The sequence below is a fragment of the Triticum aestivum genome, chromosome 4A (assembly GCF_018294505.1).
Source record: "Triticum aestivum cultivar Chinese Spring chromosome 4A, IWGSC CS RefSeq v2.1, whole genome shotgun sequence".
NCBI lineage: Eukaryota > Viridiplantae > Streptophyta > Magnoliopsida > Poales > Poaceae > Triticum > Triticum aestivum.
In genome coordinates this window covers 62,101,068-62,110,214 of record NC_057803.1, presented here as the reverse complement: position 1 = coordinate 62,110,214, position 9,147 = coordinate 62,101,068, and positions in this window count along the sequence as shown.

The following is a 9,147-nucleotide window of genomic DNA, read 5'->3' as shown; positions in this document are numbered from 1 at the left end:
TCTGGGCCCGGCGGATCCGGCGAAGTGGGCACCCGGGTGGACAAATAGGAGACCGCCACGTGGCGGTGGCGGGACGAAACGGACGTGTCCGCCGGCGAGGTTTTTGTCCGGCGCGCGAGGAGAGGGAGGGACTAGGGTTTGCAGAGATTTGGAAAGGGGGGGTTCTATATATAGGCATAGGAAGAGCTAGGAGAGTCCAAATGAGGTGCGGTTTTCAGCCACGCGATCATGATCGAACGCTCTAGATGATGGAGAGGGTTTTGGTGGGTTTTGGGACAAATTGGAGGGGTGTTGGGCTGCAACACACCCGAGGCCTTTTCGGTCCCTCGGTTAACCGTTGGAGCATCAAACGAAGTCCAAATGGTATGAAACTTGACAGGCGGTCTACCGGTAGTAAACCAAGGCCGCTTGGCAAGTCTCGGTCCAATCCGGAAATGTTTAACCCCCACACACGAAAGAAAAGTAGAAATAACCATCGTAGGAGAACGGAGCGCTAGAATGCAAAACGGACAACGGGGAAAATGCTCGGATGCATGAGACGAACACGTATGCAAATGCAATGCACATGATGACATGATATGAGATGCATGACAACAACAAAAACACATAGAGACAAAACCCGAAACCAAGAAAATAAAATAACTTAGTGCCGGAAACGACAAGAGTTGGAGTACATTAGGTAAATTACAGCCGGGGTGTTACAACACTCCACCACTACGAAAGGATCTCGTCCCGAGATCTAGGACTGGAAGAACGCCGGGTACTCAGAACGGAGGTGATCCTCGTGTTCCCAGGTGGCTTCACAGTCGGAATGGTGTGACCACTTGACTTTGAGGAATTTGATTGACTTATTACGAGTCTTGCGTTCAGTCTCTTCAAGAATAGCAACGGGGTACTCACAATAAGAGAGATCTTCTTAGAGATCAATGTCTTCAAAGTTGACGGTGCGGTCAGGAGTCTTGAAGCACTTGCGGAGCTGGGAGACATGGAACACGTCGTGAACATTTGCAAAGTTTGAAGGAAGCTCGAGTTGATAGGCGAGATCGCCTCTCTTGCTGACGATCTTGAAAGGTCTCACGTATCTAGGGGCAAGCTTCCCTTTGATACCGAAGAGACGAGTACCTTTCATTGGAGAGACGCGGAGGTAAACATGATCTCCGATCTCGAAAGCCAAATCATGGTGCTTACTATCATAGTAGCTCTTCTGGCGCGATTGCGCTGCTTTGAGGTTATCTCGAATGACTTTACACATTTCCTCTGCCTCTGTGATTAAGTCATTTCCCAGAAGTTGACGTTCACCGGTTTCAGACCAGTTGAGAGGGGTATGGCACTTCCTGCCATAGAGAATTTTGAATGGGGCCTTGCCCGAACTTGCTTGAAAACTGTTGTTGTAGGAGAATTTAGCATATGGAAGACAATATTCCCACTTCATGCCGAAGGAGATCACACAAGCCCTGAGCATATCTTCAAGAATCTCGTTGACACGCTCGACTTGACCACTAGTTTGAGGATGGAAAGTTGTGCTGAAGCGGATGTTGGTGCCCATGGCCTTCTGAAAAGAATCCTAAAACTTGGAGGTAAAGATGCTGCCACGGTCTGAAGAGATCACCTGTGGAATACCATGCAGCGAGACAATCCGAGAGGTATAGAGCTCCGCCAATTGAGCTGCAGTGATTGACTCTTTGATAGGCAGAAAGTGAGCCACTTTAGTGAGTTTGTCAACGACAACGAATATAGCATCATTGCCACGCTTGGACTTTGGAAACCCAGTCACGAAGTCCATCTCAATGTGGTCAAACTTCCATTCTGGAATGGCAAGAGGTTGGAGGAGACCAACTGGCCTTTGGTGTTCTGCCTTCACTCTTCTGCAGACATCACACTCATTCACGAACTGAGCAATCTCGCGCTTCATTCGAGTCCACTAATAAGCCTGCTTGAGGTCCTGATACATCTTCGTGCTCCCAGGGTGGATGGAGAGGAGTGAATTGTGAGCCTCGTTCATGATAACCTTACGAAGATCACCTTTGGGTACAACAATACGATCCTCGAAGAAGAGAGTATCCTTGTCAGCAAGGCGGTAGCACTTGTACTTGGGTTGACTGTTGGCAATCCCAATCTTCACCTTCTTCACCATAGCATCAAGAAGCTGAGCTTGGTGAATCTGGTCTTCCAAGGTAGGAGAGACTTGAAGGTTGGCGAGGAAACCTTGAGGAACAACTTGCAGATTAAGTTTGCGAAAAGGTTCACAAAGCTCGGGTTGATAAGGCTTGAGAATCAGGCTGTTGCAATAAGCCTTTCTGCTCAATGCATCAGCAATCACATTGGCCTTGCCTGGAGTATACTCGATACTAGGATTATACTTTTGAATCATTTCGACCCATCGAGTCTGCCTGAGGTTGAGATTAGGCTGAGTGAAGATGTACTTGAGACTCTTGTGGTCAGTGAAAATGTCCACTTTTCTTCCCAATAAGAGATGTCTCCAAGTCAAAAGAGCATGCACAACTGTCGCCAACTCGAGGTCATGAGTGGGGTAGTTCTTCTCGTTGGGCTTCAACTGGCGAGAGGTATAAGCCACAACTTTCTTTTCTTGCATCAACACTGCACCAAGACCTTGGAGAGAGGCATCGCAGAAGACCTCGGACGGTTTGGATTCATCAGGAGGAGTCAGAACTGGAGCAGTGACCAATTTCTCTTTCAAAGTGTTGAAAGCGATGTCACATTCCGGAGACCAAACGTACTTGACGTGATTCTGGAGAAGGTTTGAGAGAGGCTTCGCGATCTTAGAAAAGTTCTCAATGAACCTTCGACAATAGCTTGCGAGACCGAGGAAGATACGGAGTTGCTTCACGTTCTGAGGTGGTTCCCAATTCACAATTGCAGACACCTTCTTAGGATTCACCGCCATGCCCTTGGCAGAGATGATATGCCCAAGATATAGAACCTCATCGAGCCAAAACTCGCACTTTGAGAACTTGGCGTAGAACTAGTGTTCTGTGAGCTTATCGAGTACCAAACGCAAGTGCTTGGCTTGATCTTCCTTGTTCTTCGAAAAAACTAGAATGTCGTCGAGATAGACCAAAACAAAGTCATTGGTGTAGGCGTTGAAGATGAAGTTCATGATGCGAGAGAAAGTCGGAGGGGCGTTGACGAGGCCAAAGGACATGACAGTGTATTCATATGAACCATAGCTTGTCCTGAAAGCTGTCTTGGGAATATCTTGCTCACGGATTCGAATCTGGTGATAACCCATACGGAGATCAAGCTCTGAGAATACTTGGGCACCTTTGAGTTGTTCGAACAGCTCGTTGATGTTGGGAAGTGAGTATTTGTTCTTGATAGTCTTCTTGTTCAATGGACGGTAGTCAACACAAAGTCGGTCCGTTCCATCCTTCTTCTTCACAAAGAGTACTCCACAACCCCACGGAGAGGAACTAGGTCGGATGAGACCCATTCGCTCTTGAATATTGAGTTGCTTCTTCAGCTCCTTCAACTCTTCAGGTCCGAGCTTGTAAGGATGTTTGCACACTGGTTCTGTGCCAGGCTCAAGATCGATGACGAATTCAACTGGCCGGTGCGGAGGCATTCCTTGGAAGCTCTTCTGGAAAGACATCTTGATATTCGCAAACGACTGGAATTTGCAAGATGGCATCTAGTTCACCCTTCTCATTGAGAGAAAACAGACGGATTGTATTATCCCGAGCAGCAAAGACAATTACATCCTCAGACGAATGAGTCAATTGAATCTGCCTGGCTGCACAATCAAGCTGAGCCTTGTGCTTAGAAAGCCAGTCCATCCCGAGAATAAGATCAATATCTGAGTTACCAAGGACCATTGGAGAAGCCAGAAACTTGAAATCACCCATCATGATAGAAATATCCGGAACCATCATACTAGAACTCAGACGCTTAGCCGGAGAGACGACTTGCATAGATCTAGGTAATGCCTTAGTACTAAAATTGTTCTCCGATGCAAATGGGAATGACATGAAGGAATGCGATGCACCAGAGTCAAAAAGTACTTCAGCTGGAATATCGTTAACAGGAAGGTTACCCATGATGACATCTGACGAGTCCTCTGCCTGAGCTGCATTCATCATGTTGACCTTGGCGTGCTTGCGGTTATGCTTGACCACAGCTATACTTGCCGATCTCATAGGAGGAGGAGGAGGGAGACGCCTCTGATTGAAGCATTTGTTGGCATAGTGACCCTTCTATTGGCACTTGTTGCACGTGACCTCTGAAAGCGGACGGTGATACGGAGCACTCGATCTTGGAGCTTGAGATGAAGTCTTGTTCTGAAAGCCAGGGTTGGGTGGTGGGAAGATCCACTGCCACCTTTGCTCTTCTGATATGGCTGACGGAACGAAGGAGGAGGAAGCCAATACTTCTGCTGCTTGGCCACTTGAGTAGAGGAAGAAGGAGTAGCATCTCTGACTCGCTTCTTGGAAGCATCACACTTCAGTTGAGCAGCCTCTTGCTTCAATGCCATGTTGTAGAACTCATCGTACCTCAAGGGCTCAAAGAGAACAAGAGCTAGCTGGATTTCTTCTCTGAGACCACCCCTGAACTGGTATACCATGCTCTTCTCATCAGGGACGTCCTGCTTAGCAAAGCGGGCGAGCTTCTGAAACAACTTGTTGTAGTCATAGACAGACAAAGAGCATTGCTTCAGGTTGCGGAATTCCTCGTGCTTGCTTTCAACCACGCTCTGAGGAATATAATGAGCTTTGAAGTCTTGACGGAATTCATCCCAGGTAATCACACGGCCACCTCTGGAATCTTTGTACTGCTGGAACCATTCTGCAGCTTGGCCTTTGAGTTGGAAGGAAGCGAACTTGACAAAGTCCTCAGGCCTGACGTTACTGCACTCGAAATGCTTGCATAAGTCCACGAGCCAATCGTCAGCATTAGTTGCCTCAACACAATTGCCGAAAGTCTTTGGCTGGTTAGCAAGGAACTGGTTGAGTGTAGCAAAGTGATTCTGATTGTTGCCCTGGTTGCCTTGGTTCGCTTGGTTGCGCTCTTGAAGAATTTGCATGATCAACTGCGTGTTTACATTGGTTGCGGTCATCACAGCTTGCCGTGCCTCCGGAGGAGGAGGAGGTGGTGGCGGATCCTGATTCTGATTCTGATTGCTGCTCTTAGCGGGAGCCATCCTAAAGAGGGTGACATCCGTTAGCACATTGGCAGATAAAATTGAAGCTGAATCAAGCGGGTTGAAATTGCAACATATAGTCTTCACATCCAAACATAAGAATGAATGCATTCCACTTGAAATGGTCACATATCCATAAATTGAGAAGCCACTTAGAATTTAGGTAGAGGAATAAAATCAACAAGGTATGGAGCAAGAACGAATACTCGGTAAGAAATCCCAATCTCAAACCAAATATCCGTGGAAGAAGAGCTAGAGCTACAAGAATTCCCACCTATGAAACTCCCGAACCTTTCCGGTTATGCAATCAGGTGTTGGGGATATAGGGGAAGCATAATATCTCACCCAAATCTAGCAAATCCTACATCCAGCTGTATCCATCCTTCAACACATAACCAAGAAAAATTCGGAAACCATCTACCTCAACCTTCGAAAAGCATCCGTTATACAAGTTATGGCAATACTCCCGAACTCCCACCCCAGTACTTGTGGCGTCGAGGTTATCTCACCAACAACAACATAAAAGAGATTTTTGATGTCGGCGAACTAAACTCAGGTATTCCAGAACTGCAACGATAAAATTGTGGCGAAAACACCTCGGAGCTCAATTCCCCGGGACACTTCCACAACCCCTAAATGACAGGAGGCACCAAGAACAATGTTCTCGTCACAAATCCATCAGAACGATTCCAAGATACCCGCGTGATCCTAAAATTTTTTTTAGTGAAATTTGAGAAGAGAAGAGTCAAAACTCTACGTCAGGATGCCTTACCAGAGCGATGAAGGGACTGGGGAGTAAAAAGAATTCCTAAGCTCTCCGATATATAATTCCTAAATGACTCAAAACATTTTTCTAGACTCAACAATGGCTGCTAAAAACGATCGAGCAGTGGGGGCTCCTAAGGTCGGGGAAGGCTCTGATACCAACTTGTAACACCCTCGATGCGGCTATATCTCCTACATGTCGAAGCACGACTTAGAGGCATAACCGCATTGAAAGCAATGTCGCAAGTAAGGTAATCTTCACAACATCCCATGTAATTAGATAATAAAAGGGGAAGGTACATAGTTGGCTTACACTCGCCACGTTAAACAAAGTACATAAATAGCATTACATCATCCAATCACTCATGCTCCGACTACGGTGCCAAAATAAAAGATCAACCCAACATGCGACACGGTCCCGATCGCCCCAACTAGGCACCACTACTGATCATCAGGGAAAGACACACAGTAACGACGTGAGTCCTCGTCGAACTCCCACTTGAGCTCAAGCGCGTCATCTGGAACGGAGTCGTCTGGCCCTGCATCTGGTTTGGAAGTAATCTGTGAGCCACAGGGACTCAGCAATCTCGCAACCTCGCGATCAAGACTATTTAAGCTTATAGGTAAGGCAAGGTAATATGTGGATCTGCAGTAGGCGACTAGCATATATGGTGGCTAACCTGTTCGCAAAAGAGAGCGAGAAGAGAAGGCAAAGCACGAACGAATAACTAAAGAACAACCTACGGCAAGCATTACTCCAACACCGTGTTCACTTCCCGGACTCCGCCGAGAAGAGACCATCACGATAACACACACAGTTGATTCATTTTAATTAAGTTAAGGTTCAAGTTATCTACAACCGGACATTAACAAATTCCCATCTGCCCATAACTGCGGGCACGGCTTTTGAAAGTTCAAATCCCTGCAGGGGAGTCCCAACTTAGCCCATGACAAGCTCTCATGGTCAACGAAGGATATACCTTCTCCCGAGACATTCCGATCAGACTCGGTATCCCGGTTCTACAAGACAACCCGACAAGTTAAAACCAATCCAGCAACACCGCCCGAATGTGCCGACAAATCCCGATAGGAGCTGCACATATCTCGTTCTCAGGGCACACTCAGATGAGACTAGCTACGAGTAAAACCAAACCTCAAGTTGCCCTGAGGTGGCCCCGCAGGCAGCTCAGTCGGACCAACACTCAGAGGAGCACTGGCCCAGCGGATTTAAATAAGATGACCCTTGGGCTCCGGAAACCCAAGGGAAAAAGAGGCTAGGTGGAAAATGGTAAAACCAAGGTTGGGCATTGCTGGAAGAGTTTTATTCAAGGCGATTTGTCAAGGGTTCCCATTATTACCCAACCGCGTAAGGAACAAAAAATCCGGGAACATAACACCGATATGACGGAAACTAGGGCGGCAAGAGTGGAACAAAACACTAGGCAAAAAGGCCGAGCCTTCCACCCTTTACCAAGTATATAGATGCATTAAGATAACAAGATAATATAATGATATCCCAACAAGATAATAATGTTCCAACAAGGAACGGTCTCCAATCTTCACCTGCAACTAGCAATGCTATAAGAAGGGCTGAGCAAAGCGGTAACATAGCAAATCAACGGTTTGCTAGGACATGGTAGGTTAGAGGTTTGACATGGCAATTTGGGAGGCATGATAAGCAAGTGGTACGCATCGTAGCATAGGCATAGCAAAAGAGCGAGCATCTAGCAAAGCAAAGATAGAAGTGATTTCAAGGGTATGATCATCTTGCCTGCAAAGTTGTCAGAGTTGACTGGATCCTCCAAAGCAAACTCAACGGGCTCCTCGTTAGAGAACTCGTCTCCCGCCTCTACCCAAACAAGACAAACAAGCAAGAGGAACACAATCAACCACGTGCAAAGCTCAAACAACATGATGCAAACATGGTATGCTATGCGGGATGCGATATGTGATGCATATGCAAGATTTGATAAGGAAAGAATGAACCCGGCCTCAACTTGGAAATCCAAGTGTGCCACTGGAAAGGTGAGGTGATTTCGTTGAAATCGATGTAAAGAACACCGGAATCGGAGACACGGTTTGGAAATGCCAAGCAATTCAAATATGGCACCGGTCTGCGATAAACAACAAGTAGCCATCTAAATGCAACAAGTGGAACAAGCTACAGCACTCAAACATGGCAAAAAAATACATGGAAGGGTTCCATTCATGATGCTAAACAAAAGATGAACACTGAGCTACGGCCAATTCATCCATTAACAGGTTCAAACAAGCATGGAAAAAGTGCAATTGGTAAACAGGTTTCAGACTTAGTGAAATTAACACTTGTCTGGACTTTCAGATCAGGTAGCACACTTTGAAGCATGAAAACTATATGCTACAGGAGCTTAACATGGCAAAGCAAGACATGGCATGGAGCTACTCAAAGAGCTTAACAAAAGTCCCTTAGTGACCTTGAGCCAAAAGGGATCAGAAAATACAATTGCAAGCATGTGAACGTGGCCAAAAACATAATCATATCTCAGACTTAGTGAAAAACTGGAGCATGCAAATCAGATATCAAGTAGGCATGTTTACGAGATCGATGCACTCACTACAGAGCAAGGCATGACAATCAAAAGAGGCACGGATCACTAGGAAACAACATGAACATATGGCATATTGATAAAAACAGTCCAAGGACTTGGTGGAATTGCTAAGTCCCTGAAATCAGCATTAACGAATGCACCACTTTGCAAGCTTGTTCCAGTCACCACACACATCACAAAAATACATGCATAGCACCTCTGGAAAGATGGAAAAGCGTATGACAAAACACATGTAGAGCTCAGGGGCATATCATGCACACATTAATCATGGCAAAAATGACAAATAGCCATTTGGAGCAGCAGATCTGACACTTAACTCAAATAGCACTCTTCTAACAGCATTTCGGGCATCAAGATGAACTCAAATGAAAATGATGCAATGAGATGAAATGATGTGCTCTCTAAGAAGAACATTTTGGTATGCTATATGCCCAAAACGGATCTACGGATGCAAAGTTACGGCACGATGAACATAGCAAAATGATTAGGGTTCGAGGGATAAACGTCAACCGTCCCAACTCAGATCTAGATCCGTCCGGGATCACTGTTCATGCGCAGAAAATGAGGACGCTGGAGCTTCACCGGAGAAGAAGGAGGCTGGCCGGAGGGGGGGTCAAGGAGGAGGAGACCGGAGCGGGG